The following is a 14,571-nucleotide window of genomic DNA, read 5'->3' as shown; positions in this document are numbered from 1 at the left end:
AATGTCTTGAGGAACACCCTGGGCTTATGTGCTTGTGTGCCCAAAATCCTGAAAGGAGAGAAGGGAGATGGAACTGCAGCATAACCATTCTTTTTTTTTTTTTTTTGAAGAGATTTGTGCTATAGGGTGCGTGCGCTCGCCAGACAGACAGAGAGAGATATTAGAGACAGAAAGCGAGAAATCACCCCCCGGGGGAATGGTCACACCGCAATCCCTTCTCCTCCATTCTCCTCTCGGGATCTTGGGCACACATGTACACGCGCCCGGCGTGAGTTTTAAGCCACGGGGTCCAGGAAGAAAACCGCGGTTGACTACGTGGGAGTCCAACGACATCGCCATTATGCTAACTGCTGCTTCCCATAACCATTCTTCATAGAGAATGCTTCTCCTCTCTGTCTCTGGTGAGCACATTTGCTTTCTAGCATATAGTAGTAATAATGATAAAATATAACCTAATTTCAGATTCTGTAATTGTCAGAAGTATTTTCTAATCTGCCAAGACAGTGCTAAAAATATATTTTTAAATAATACACATTAAGGTGGGGCCAGCAAGTGGCATGGGGGTGAAGGCTCTGGACTCCAGTAGCAATCACAGTTTGAGTCCTGAAAAATCACACCGTCACATGTGCATGCTTGCTCAAAATTCTGGAGAGGGGAGGAAAAAGTTGTGGCATTGTGACCATACCCCGCCTCCCCAGGGAGTTGCTTTTTTGCCTTCCCTCTCACTGTCTCTCTACCCCTGGTGAGCACACATGGAGGATAAACTAAAAAAGAGGGACTGGCAGGTGGTGTGGTCCTTAAGGCGGCTGGGCTCCCACATGGCTGACAGTGGTTTGAGATCCAGACCTGGCAACTTACTTTCTCGCTTTCCTTCTCTTACTCTTTCTGGTCAATTTAAAAATAAATAAAATAATGACAATGAGTAAAATTTGAAAATAATAAAAATAATATAGACTAAGGTAACATGTAATGTGAGCATTCTCTTTGATAATTATTTTTGCTTGTTAAATATCATTGCCCTTTAGGTAAACTACATTTTTTCCTTTATGTTTTTGCCAAGGGGTGAGTGCTGTCACTGAAGAGAGAAAGGGTAAAAGTGAGAAGTCACCCCTCAAGGGCAATGGCCACAGTGGAGGGAGTCCCTTCTCCTCCAACCTTGTCTTGGGACTTTGGGTATGCATATTCACATGGCAAGCATGAGGATCAAACTACAGGGTCTGGGGCTCAAACCAGTTGACCATGTGGCTCCTTAACCCTCATGCCACATGCTGGCCCTAGCTAAACTTCTATTCGCTAGCTAACAGTTACTTATCTTAATAAAGATGGCTGATGTATTTCCGTGAGTGAAATGGTTCCAGTAATGACAGGTTTACAAGGAGTGAAGTGCTCGTGCAACCTGTGTCAGCATATTAGTATCTGGCCCGAAGGCTGGAGCTATGGAAGTCAGGAACACAGTATTGTGCGTTCTTCTTAGTGGACTGACAACCAAACCGGCCAACTCAGATATTTAGGCTTTCTAGTTCTTGAACTCTATTTGAACAGCTGTGTTTGAAATGAATGGGTTTGTTAAGGTTCTCATCACACATAACCTTCTATTTCAATATTTAAATATACTTTTTAGAAAATAACCCTAAATACAATGTGTTCATGTTCTTTTTTTTTTTTTTTTTTAAAGAGAGATTTTTGGTATAGGGTTTGTGTGCTCACTGGAGAGACAGAAAGCAAGTGAGAAAACAGCCCCAACAGGGATGGTCATGTCGCAGTCTCTTCTCTGTTTCTTTCAGGGTTGGGGGCATGCACACACACAGACCTAACATGTTTCCAGAGCTACAAGGATACAAACCATGAAATTGGGCATGTAGTTGGGCCAGCCCAAGTATATCCATGTTTTACTTCTAATCTTGTACCTGGAGATTTTTGTGAAAAGTTTTATTATTATTAAATAATTGTAAATTTTCCTGGGGCTGGCAAGTGGCGTGGTGGTTAAAGGTGTTGGATTCCCACATGGCTGACCATGGTTTGAGTCCCAGAGTGGACAGCTTGCCTTTTTGCTTTCCCTTTCTCTCTCTCTCTGTCTGATCAAATTGAAAATAATAGTAATGACAAATGGAATTAAAAATAAATAATTCTTTGGTCCAGCAGGTGGTATGGTGATTAAGGGTGTTGGACTCCCACATGGCCAACTGTGGTTCAAGTCCTGGACCTGGTGGCTTGCTTTCTCACTTTCTCTATTGCTCTGTATCTCTCTGATCAAACTAAAATAAATAAATAAATACAGTTAATTCTTTCTAAAAATTAAAAAAAAATTGTGTGGGGGGGCAGCAGTTAGCGTAATGGCTATGTCGCTGGACTCCCACATAGTCGACCGTGGTTCGCGTCCCCAGTTGCTTTAAACTCAGGCTGGGTGCGTGTGCGTGCATGCCCAAGATCCCAAGAGGAGAATGGAGGAAAAGGGATTGCGGTGTGGCCATCCCCCCTGGGTGGGGGGTGATTTCTCGATTTCTGTCTGTCTGGCAAGTGCAAGCACCCTATAGCGAAAACTTCTCAAAAAAAAAATTAATGTAAATTTTTCTAAAACTGTCAAGAGTGTTTTTAGTTTGTTTGAGGTTTTAAATTAACTGAGGTTTGTTGTTGTTGTTGGTTCCAAATAGCTCTCCTATATTTTTTTCTTATTTTAAATCTTGTGAACTTTCCGCAGATCGCGTATAAAGGGACCGAAAGGAATGGAATGGAAGGGCAGAGACAGAGGAAAGTGAAAAATCACTCCCCTAGGGAGGAATGCCACGCTGCAATCCATTCTCCATTTTCCTCCTGGGTTCTTGGGCACACAAACACATGTGCCCAGCGTGAGTTTCAAGCCGCTGGGTCCAGGACCCAAACTGCAGTTGACCATGTGGAAGTCAAGTGCTATGCCATCTGCTGACCCTGTCTTTTTTTTATTATTATTATTTTAATTTACTGTAGGGCATATATGTACGAGAGACCAAAACAGAAAAAGTGAGAACCCACGTCCCAGGGGCATGACCATGCTTTAATATCTTTTCCATTCTCAGGATTTAGCTCGTGTATACACATGGATCTGGTGTGGTTTTCAGTCCGCTGAGTTTGGGATGTGAGCTGTGCACTTGGTCATGTGGGACCCAGCGGCCTTAACCCTCAGGCTGCAACTGTCCCAGGCTCCCCTTTTTCCATTGTCAGAGGGCACATACTCTCTCCACTAGAGAGGGAGAAAGCACTCCTCAATGGAGTGTGGTCACGATATAATCCTTCTCCATTCTGTAAGGATCTGGGGACTGTGTGCATGCGCTTATATGTCCTAGCATGTTTCTGAGGCTGGTGTTCAAACTTTTGTTGGCCAAGTGGGACCCTATTTTCTTAACCATGAGGCTAGTGGGCTGACCCTAAAATCACCACCACCACCACCATGGCCCCTAATTTGCACAGGACACCTACACTCACTGGAGAGAGCAAACATGAGAAAGCATTTTCCAGAGGGATGGCTACGCCACAATCCCTAACCCACTCTCAGGATTTTGGGTATACATCCATACATGCATGCCTGGCATGTTTCTCAAACAGCCAAGTCCAGGACTTGAGCCGTGCAATGAGACATGTGGGATTCTACTGCCTTAACCACCATGCCTCTGGTCCCCAGTCCTCAACTTTATCTTTAAAGTTCCTCCTTTTTTTTTTTTTAAGAATTGTTTAATTTTTATTTACTTTTATTATTATTTTTTAACTGCCATAAGGCACACATGCTCATCAGAGAGAGAAAGAGGAAAAGTGAGAAACCAAGCCGCCAAGTCTGGGAGTAAAACCACTGTTGACCGTGTGGGAGTCCAGTACCTTAACCACCATGCCACCCTCTGACCCCAAAATTCTTCCTCTTATTAGCTGTTCTGCAGGTCTTCAAAGTTGTACTTTTCTTGTTTTCATTGTGTCCCATTGTATGTGACTTACTGAACCACATTAGGACTGCAGCCCCTCTGAGGTGTAACATTAGCTGTTTTCCTTTACACACTTACATTCAAATGATGCATGTGTAATAATTCGGATTTTGCTATTTTGCACTTCTAGTTCAGCCTATACAGAGTGTCAACCTCAGAACTGAAGATAATTGACATTGTATTGGAACTAATCATGATGGAATATGTATCTACCCAGTATTTATTTCTAAATAATTATTTCATTTTTTATATTTTTATTTTCAGTTTTCTATAGGGCATGTGTGCTCACCAGAGAGAGGCAGAGAGAGTGCGGGAAAGCAAGAAAGCAAACTGCAAGGTCCGGAACTTGAACCATGGATGGCCACAAGGGAGTCCAGTGCCTCAACTACCATGCCACCTGTTGGCCCCTACTGCCCATTGTTTATTGCATGCTGTGTTTCAGACAGTGTTCTATCAGCAAAATTTGAATTCCTATCCTATGGGCTTTATATAAAGAAATCATAGATCATAGTAAAATTAGGGCTGGCAGGTGTCATGGTTAAGGCACCTGGACTCCCACATGGCTGACCATAGTTCTAGTCCCAGACCTAGCGGCTTGCTTTTTTACTTCTCTCTTGCTGTCTCACTCTGGTCAACTTCAAAAAATAAAATAAAATAAAATAGTGACAATAAAATTAAATAAATAATTCTTTTGAAAAATAAAATAGCAAAATTAAAGCCATAGTAAATATGAAAGCTGGAATCCGACAGTGTGGACAACCTGGTGGCTTGCTTTCCCACTTTCTCTGGTCAAATGACAATAAATGAATGAATACAATTAAATTAATTTTAAAAATTTTAATGAGAATTATTTAATTTTATTCATTGTTATTATTTTTTATTTTTTTATTTTTGAAGTGACCAGAGAGACAAAGAAAGTGAGAAAGCAAGCTGCCAGGTCTGGTATGCAAACTGCTGTCAGCCATGTGGGAGTTTAACTTCCTTAACCACTATGCCACCTGTTGGTCCCCTAAATAAAATAATTATTTTTTTAAAATAATTATTTAATTTTTAATTCATTCCTTTACTTTGATTTGACAGAGAGAGAGACACAGAGAGAGAAAGCAAGCCACCAGGTTGAGGACTCGAACCATGGTACGCCATGTGGGAGTGTACAGCACCTTAAACACACCACCTGCTGGCCCCAATAAAATCATTCTTAAAAAAAAAAATTACCAAGTCTGGGACGAGCAGATGGTGTAATGGTTACGTCACTGTACTCCCATGTAGTTGATGGCGCTTGGAGTCCTAGACCCGGTGGCTTAAAACTTACACCATGCACATGTGCACCCATGCCCTTAACCACTATGCCACCTGTTGGTCCCCTAAATAAAATAATTATTTTTTTAAAATAATTATTTAATTTTTAATTCATTCCTTTACTTTGATTTGACAGAGAGAGAGACACAGAGAGAGAAAGCAAGCCACCAGGTTGAGGACTCGAACCATGGTACGCCATGTGGGAGTGTACAGCACCTTAAACACACCACCTGCTGGCCCCAATAAAATCATTCTTAAAAAAAAAAATTACCAAGTCTGGGACGAGCAGATGGTGTAATGGTTACGTCACTGTACTCCCATGTAGTTGATGGCGCTTGGAGTCCTAGACCCGGTGGCTTAAAACTTACACCATGCACATGTGCACCCATGCCCAAAATCCCAAAAGGAGAGTGGAGATGGGGCTGTGGCATGGTCAGCCCCCCCGGGGGGGGTGTGATGTCTCACTTTCTGTGTCTCTGGCAAGTGCATGCACCCAATAGCAAAAATCCTCTCTTAAAAAAAGAATTAGGCTGGGGGAGGGGTGGCGCAGGTGGCGTGGTGGTTAAGGATGCTGGACTCCCACATGTGGTTTGGATGCTGCCAACTGTGGTTTGGGTCCTGGATCTGGCAGCTTGCTTTCTCGCTTTCCTTCTCTCTCACTCTGTCCCTTTCTGGTCAAATTTAAATGCATAAATAAAGTTAAATAAAATATTTTTTCTTTAAATATTTATTTAATTTCATTTGTTATTATTTTTTAATTTGACCAGAAAGAGAGAGACAGAAAGGGAAAGTGAGAAAGCAAACCACCAGCTCCTGGACTTGAACCCCCGTCAGCCATGTGAGAATATAGTACCTCTCACCACCATGCCACCTGCTGGCCCCAAATAAAATAATTCTTAAAAAAAATTTGGGGGGACTGCAAGTCCTCATGGTGGTTAAAATGGTGGGCTCCCACATTTCCAACCATAGTTTGAGTCCCTTGACCTGGCGGCTTCCTTTCTCACTTTCTCTCTCTCTCTCTCTCCCTGGCCAAATTAAATAATAATAAAGTTTTCTAAAAATTGGAGCCAGCAGTTAGCAAGGTGGTTAAGGGCCCTGGACTACCACATAGCCAAACAGTTTGAGTTCCAGACCTTACAGCTTGCTTTCTCGCTTTTTCTCTCTCGCTTTCTCTTTCCTCTCTGTTCCTCTCTGTTCAAATTAAAATAAAGTTAAATAATTCTTTAAAAAAAACATTCCAAGTCTGCAATATTCTGTAACAGAAAATGGACTAAGAAGCTATGTCTAAAGAATTAAAGAAAAGCGGGCTGGCAGGTAGCATGGTGGTTAAAGGTGTTGGACTCCCACATGGCTGATCATGTGGTTTGAGTCCTGAACCTGATGACTCACTTTCTCTCCCTCTCTCTCTGGTCAAATTTTGAAAATAATAATATTAAATAAAGGAAAAATAATTCTTAAAATTAAGAAAAGCATAGGGCCAGTGTCTGACCAGATAAAGAATATTGTTAAAGAAAAATAAAAAGGAATCAGAAAAGTCTAGAGTTGAAATGTACAATAACTCTAATTCAAAATCACTAGCGGGATTGTTAAAAGACTCAATAGCAGGGACTAGCACATGGCGTAATGGCTATATTGCTAGGCTCCCATGTAGTCTAATGCGGTTTGAGTCCCAGACCTGGTGGCTTCAACTCAGGCCAGGCACGTGTGCGTGTGTGCCCAAGATCCCTAGAGGAGAGTAGAGGAGAAAGGGTTGCAGCGTGGCCATCCTCCCTAGGGGGTGATTTCTTGCTTTCCATCTCTCTGTCTCTCTGGCGAGCGCGCACACCCTATAGCAAAAAACCTCTCAAAAAAAAAAAAAAAGACTAAATAACAGATTTGAACTGGCAGAGGAAAGAACCACCAAATCTGAAGCTAGGTGAAATGAGATGATGCATTTTGAGTAAAAGAAGAGAATGAAGTGGTCAGCATCAGAAGTGGTATGGTGGGCTGTCAGGTGGCATAATCATTAAGGTGCTGGACTTCCACATGGCCAGCTGTGGTTCAAGTGTCAGACCCAGCAGCACGAAAACCATGCTGGGCGTGTGTGTGTGTGTGTGCCCAAAATCACAAGAGGAGCATGGAGAAGAAAGAATTGCAGCATGACCAACCCTTGTGGGGCTGTTCCTATTTTCCTTCTCTCGCTGAACACACATGCCCTATGGCAAGAACCTTCCAAAAAAAGTGGGAGGCCAGTGGTGGTGTAGTGCTTCAAGTGCTGGACTCCCACATGGTCAACCTTGGTTCGAGTCCTGTACCTGTTGGCTTGAAACTCACACTGGCACATGTGTGTGTGCTCAAAATCCTGAGAGAAAATGAAGGAGAAAGGATTGTGGCATGGCCACCTCCCTGGGGGATTCTCTCTTTCTCTTTCTCTGATGTGCACATGCACTAGATGGCAAAAATATCTCTTAAAAACAAAAACAGAAACAAAACAAAAAGAAGTGGTGTAGTGGTTAAGGTGCTATATTCCACATGGTTGACCACATCGTTCAAGCCCTGGACCTGTTGGCTTGAAAAACACTCAGTGTGGGTGTGTGTGCCCAAAATCCCAAGAGGAGAAAGGAGAAGGGTTTGTGGTGTGGCCATACCCCCAGGAGGTGATTTCTCACTTTCCCTCTCTGTCTCTCCAGCAAGAGTATGCACCCTATGGCAGAAATCAGAAAAGGAAAGAAAAACCTTCCAGGTGTATGTGCATGCTTGTCTAAAATCCCAAGGGGGGGATGGAGAAGGGATTCAATCATGGCCATCTTCCCTGGGGGAAGATTTCTTACAATCCTTGTTTCTCTCTCTGTCTCTAGCAAGTGCACACACTCTATAGGAAAAAAATAAAAGAAATCAGGGCCTCAGAGACTCACGGGATACAATGAACCATAATATCTTAGTCCTCTATTGTCTTGCTTACGGAAATACTTGACCAGGTAGGGGTGTGGTGGAAACACACCTGAACTACTTGAGAAAGGTCCTGGGTTTGTTTCCTGGGTCCTCCCTAAGCATGCCAGGTGTGCACACACACGTCCATGGTCTGGGCTGGCTGAGATCAGAGATGAGTCACTGTGTGAAGACCCTGTTGGGGATGACTCACTCTCTCTTCTTTCTTTTTAAATTGTCAGAAAGTGTGTGTGCTTGCTGGGGGTGGGGGAGGGGAGAAAAACGAGAGAGACTGCACAGAAGGACCCCCCCGGTGGGATGTGGTCACACTGCAGTTCTTTCTCCTTCAGTCTTCCCTCCCATTAGGAATTCATGCGCCGTGCACACGTGCCTCTAGTGTTTTTCAAGTCATCAAGGGCCAGTTTTTGAACCGTGGTTGACCAGATGCGCTCTAGCTCCCTTCACTATTTAGTTATGGAGCTGGCCCATCTCCGTCTCTCATAGAAGAAACTCATAAACTTAAAGCAGATAGAAATAGCCAAAACCATGTTATTTTTAAAGAATAAAGGTTTTGGAGCTGGCAAGTGGCATTGTGGTTCAGGGCACTGGACTCCAACATGGCTGACTGTGGTTCGAGTCCTGGACCTGACAGCTGGCTTTCTTTGTCCTTCTCTGGTCAAATAAAATAAAATAAGGGACCAGTAGTTAGCGTAATGGCCATGTTGCTGGACTCCCACGTAGTTGACCACGGTTCGAGTCTCGGACCCGGTGGCTTAAACTCACGCCGGGCGCGTGTGCGTGTGTGCCCAAGATCCTGAGAGGAGAATGGAGGAGAAGGGATTGCGGCGTGACCATCCCCCCTGGGGGGTGATTTCTCGCTTTCTGTCTCTCTGTCTTTCTCTGTCTGGTGAGTGCACGCGCCCTATAGTGAAAAACCTCTCCAAAATAAATAAATAAATAAAAATAAATCTATCTAAAAAAAAGAATAAGGGTTTGACTCATGCTTCTGGTGGCTGGAACGTCAAAGGCAAGTTTCACATTAACAGGGGTTAGGTCACATTGAAAGTATGTACCCTTGCTATGATGTAATGAGAATGATACTTTTACCTCTCTGGTCTTCCTCCCTAATCCCTATAACCCCCATCGAATCATGAGAAAAACATTAGATGAGAAATTCTTGTTGGGACCAGCAGTCAGCGTAATGGCTATGATGCTGGACTCCCATGTAGTTGACTGCGGTTCAAGTCCCGGACCCAGCGGCTTAAACTCACACCAGGCACATGTGCGTGCCCAAGATCCCGAGAGGAGAATGGAGGAGAAGGGATTAAGGCGCGGCCCTCCCCTCTGGGAGGGGATTTCTCGCTTTCTGTCTCTCCAGGCACATGTGCGTGCCCAAGATCCCGAGAGGAGAATGGAGGAGAAGGGATTAAGGCGCGGCCCTCCCCTCTGGGAGGGGATTTCTCGCTTTCTGTCTCTCTCTCTCTCTATGTCTTTCTGGTGAGCGCACATGACTTATAGGAAAAACCTCTACCAAAAAAAAAAAAAAAAAAAAAAATCCTGAAAAAATATCTTGTCAGTGTTCTTAAAAGCTTTTAAAGTCATTAAAACAGGGAGGATATGGGGCCAACGGGTGGCATGGCGGTTAAGATGCTGGACACTCCCCCGTGGTCAACAATTGTTTAAGTCCTGGACCTGGTGGCTTGCTTTCTCACTTTCCTTCTGTGTTTTTGTCTTTCTCTGGTCAAATGCAAATAAATAAATGGGAACCAGCAGGTGGTATGGTGGTTAAGGCGCTGGACACTCCCATATGGTCGACCACAGTTCGAGTCCCGGACCTGGTGGCTTGCTTTCCCACTTTCTCTCTCCTCTCTGTCTCTCTCTGGTCAAATTAAAATAAAGGAATGAATAAATAAAATTAAATAAATATTTTTTAAAAAAGAAAATGAATTAATGAATAAAATTAAGTAAATAAATCTTTAAAAAACAAAACGGGAGGGTCTGTCTCAGCCAAAAGGAGACTAAGGCGACATGATGACTAAGATGTAATGTCACATTTGGGATGGGGTTCTGGAAGAGAGAAAGGACATAGGTAAAAACTAAGGAAATCTTAATGAAGTATGGACTGGTTAATAATGTATTTATATAGATTCATTAATTTTGACAAATGTACCTGTCCTAATCATTGTTCTATTGATGACAGAAATACCTGTGATAGGTGATTTATAAAAGCATAAAGGCTTGGGCAGGCTCTGTGGCTGGAGGTTAAGGCAGCCAGATCCCACATTGCCAGCTGGCTGGTTTGTGTCCTGACCTTGCAGCTTGAGACACACACCAGGTATATGTACACGCATGCCCAAAAATCTGAAAGGAGGGAGAGGTGGACAAGAGATTGCAGTGTGACCATTCCGTATGGGTGGAGTGCTCTCTTCTCTTAGGCTCTCTCTGGCATGTGTGCCCTTTAGCAAACCCCTGCCCCTAAACACACACACACACGCACACGCACACACGCACACACACAATAGAAGCTTATTTGACTCATGATGGAAAGGCCAAAGGAGTGGCGCCGGCATCAGGCCAGTTATGTCACAGCATGGCCAAAAGAAAGAAAATTGAGGGCATGTGCAGAGAGAGACCTTGAAGAAGCCATCTTTCTTTTATAACAACCTGCTCTCTCAAGAACTAACCCCTGGAGGGACCAGCAGGTGGTGTGGTGGTTAAGGCGCTGGACACTCCCACATGGCCGACCAGGGTTCGAGTCCTGAATCTGGTGGCTTGCTTTCTCGCTTCCTCTCTCTCTCACTCTCAACCTCTGTCTCTCTCTGATAAAATTAAAAAATGAATGAATGAATAAATAAAATAAATAATTATTTTAAAAAAAAAAGAACTAACCCCTGGGACCAGCAGGTAGAGTGGTGTTCAGGTGCTGGACTCCGATATGACCACCTGCAATTCAAGTCCTGGACCTGAAGGCTTGCTGTCTCTCTCTGTCTGTCTCTGGCAAGTGCATGTGCCCTATAGCAAATTTTTAAAAAGACTTTCCTGACAACCTAATAAAAGTCCTTTTGTAGTCTTGGAACATTTTTGGAGAGTTTTGTTTTTGTTTTTGTTTTTTTTTTGAGACAGAAAGCAAGAAATCACTCCCGGGGGGACGGCCACGCGGCAATCCCTTCTCCATTCTCCTCTCAGGATCTTGGGCACGCATGCACACACGCCCAGGACATGCGGCCGGTGTGAGTTTAAGCCACTGGTCGACTACGTGGGAGTCCAGCGGCCTAGCCATTACGCTAACTGCTGGCCCCACCCCCAAAATTAAATTCTTAAAAAAAACCTAACTTCTTCCTGCAAGAGCTCGAACACACTTGGGTCTTTTGAAACAGCACCAATCCATTCATGAGAGTGATGTCTCCATGATCCAACCTCTGCCTACTAAGTCTCACTTCTAAATGTCTCACCACCTCCCAATGTTATACTGGGGACCAAATTCCACATCACGAATCTTACTATTTTTTTTTTTAAGAGGTTTTTGCCTTAGGGCATTTGCGCTTGGTGGGGTGGGTGAAGGGGGGGTTGGGCTGTGGAGACAGTCAGTCAGAGAGAAAGTGAGAAAAGAGGAGACGGCCACACCGTAATCATCCTCCCTGGACCTTGGGCATGCACACACTCACACCTGGTGTGATTTCGCAGCCACCGGTTCCAGGAATTGAACCGCTGTCAACCACTAAACATGAAAATTTAGAGAAAAACCACTGTTCAAACCATAGCAAATGTGTGTAATAGGAGTATTGGAGAAATGAGAGGAAAAGAGAAGAGGGATATTTGAAGAAAAAAGCTTGAAAATTTTCCAAACATTAACCTGCACGTATAAGATGATCAATGAGTTCCAAGTAGGATAAACTCAGACGTCCAGATACATTTTAGTCAAACTGCCAGAAGACAAAGGTACAATACTGAAAGCAGCAAGAAAAAAAGCATCTCATTATGTATAAGGGATTCTCGAAATCTTTGCATTTTTGTTGTTAAATGTCCTATATAATTTAAATGAAAGTGCATAAAGCCCAATGAGGCAAGGCCCTGCAATAGTCCCTTTTCTCCATCTTTCTGTCCCATCAGGATTTGAGGCACTCAGCCACATATTCTGAGGGTGCTTTTCAAGCCTTTGGGGCAGGATCCTACTTGATCAACCCTCTTGATCAAGTGGGATCCAGCTCCCCATGCATAGGACCTAGCTATTGTGCTACCAGGCCAACCCTCTCTTTTTCTTTTTTAATCTCTCTTTTTTTTATAGTGTGCGTGCGCTCGCCAGAGAGACAGGAAGTGAGAAATCACCCCCCAGGAGGGACAGCCACGCTGCAATCCCTTCTCCCTTTGCCTCACGGGATCTTGGACATGGACATCCACGTGCCAGGCGTGAACTTAATCCACCTGGCCCAGGACTCAAACCGCGGTCGACTACATCAGAGTCCAGCAGCATAGCCATTATGCCAACTGCTGGTTCTCCCCTTTTCTTAAAAGCTGACATTATTGGGAACCAGCAGTTAGCGTAATGGCTATGTCGCTGGACTCCCACGTAGTTGATCGCGGTTTGTGTCCCGGACCCGGTGGCTTAAAACTCACGCCGGGCGCGTGTGCATGTGTGCCCAAGATCCCGAGAGGAGAATGGAGGAGAAGGGATTGCGGCGTGACCACAGTCCCTGGGGGGTGATTTCTTGCTTTCTGTCTCTATGTCTCTCTCTGTCTGTCTGGTGAGTGCACGCACACTATAGCGAAAACCTCTCCAAAAAAAAAAAAAAAAAAAAAAAAAGCTGACATTATTTATTTTTTAAATTTGCTAATAATCACAGTGGGCCATGTGGGATCCAGCTGCCTTGGCCTCCCCCACTCTGGGGCTGGCTTTTTCTTTTTGACTTTTTAATTGTTTATTTAATTTTATTATTATTTTAAAAATGTTTTCTATAGGGCACATGTACTCACCAGAGAGAGAGAGAAAGAGAGAGAGAATTAGAAAAGAAACCTCCAGGTCCAGGACTTGATTCATGTTGGATATGTGAGAGTCCAGTGTCTTAACCACCACATCACCTGGTGGTCCCTCTTTCCTCAACTTTTTTTTCTTAGGAATAATTTTTTAAAAGATTTATTTAACTTTGTTATTGTTATTTATCTTTTTAATTTGACCAGAGGGAGACAAAAAGAGCAAGAGAGCGAGAGAAAGTGAGAAAGCAAGGTGCCCGCCAGGACTCAAACCGTGTTTGACCAGGTGGGAGTCCAGGGCCCTTAATCACCATGCCACCTGCCGGCCCCTCAACTTTTTTTTTTAAAAAGAATTATTTAATTTTTGGGTCAGAAGGTGGCTTGGCAGTTAAGGGTGCTGGACTCCCACCTGGTCAAACACGGTTTGAGTCCTGGCGGGCACCTTGCTTTCTCACTTTCTCTCATTGGTAAAATTAAAATAAATAAGGTTAAATAAATTAACTCTTTAAAAAAGAGAATTATTTAATTTTATTTATTCTTATTTTAAAAATTTGATATAGGGCACTGTACTCACCAGAAAAGGGGAGAAAGTGAGAAAAGCAAGCGTAAAATGCCATAGGACACAAAGGAGCCCAGCCCTCAACCATCACCCACCTGCTGGCGCCTTTTCCACTATTATTTTTGGAGAGGTTTTTCTTTTAGGGCGCGAACACTTGCCAGGAAGACACAGAGAGACAGAGAGACAGAAGGCAAGAAATCACCACTCAGGGGGGAAGGCCACACCGCAATCCCTTCTCCTCCATTCTCCTCTCGGAATCTTGGGCACACATGCGCCTGGTGTGAGTTTAAGCTACTGAGTCCAGGCCTCGAACCGTGGTCAACTACATGGGAGTCCAGTAACCTAGCCATTACGCCATCTGCTGATCCCCGCTTCTCCACTTTTTAAAAAATGTTTTCCTTCCAGCTCAAGAATGATAACATCTTGTTTAGAAAATTCTCCTCAAATGCTGGGACCTAGTGTCCCAAAGGAGCAGTTTTCGATTAGCATGGAAAAGGAGTGAAAACACTGGAATTCCTGATTGTGGGGGACAAAAATTAAGTTAGTCCTCTCCATGCCAAATTTCAATACTACAAAAGAAATAAAATGAAAACTCCTCGCCCGAAAGTTCGGAAAAGGTGAACGCCGCGCGTTCAGCGGTGCGGAGGTGCTAAAGCCCACTTCCGCACCACCAGCCAATTCGCTGACTGCAATTCGGTTCCTGGGGTCGGGACTGTTGTTCCAAGACCTTCCCAGTAGGCGGCGCCATTAGCCCGCGCGTTCTCAGAAGTTCGGGGATGCGGAGGCGGGGCGTCCTCCCGGCCAGGGGCGGCGCCTCCGCGCTCACGTGACCCTCGCTCAGGGCGACGGCGGCGGCGGCGGCGGCAGCAGCGCTGGCGGCGCTCGGCGGCC

The sequence above is a fragment of the Tupaia chinensis genome, unplaced genomic scaffold (genome assembly GCF_000334495.1).
Source record: "Tupaia chinensis unplaced genomic scaffold, TupChi_1.0 Scaffold145652_1, whole genome shotgun sequence".
Taxonomy (NCBI): domain Eukaryota; kingdom Metazoa; phylum Chordata; class Mammalia; order Scandentia; family Tupaiidae; genus Tupaia; species Tupaia belangeri.
This window is presented reverse-complemented; position numbering follows the sequence as displayed.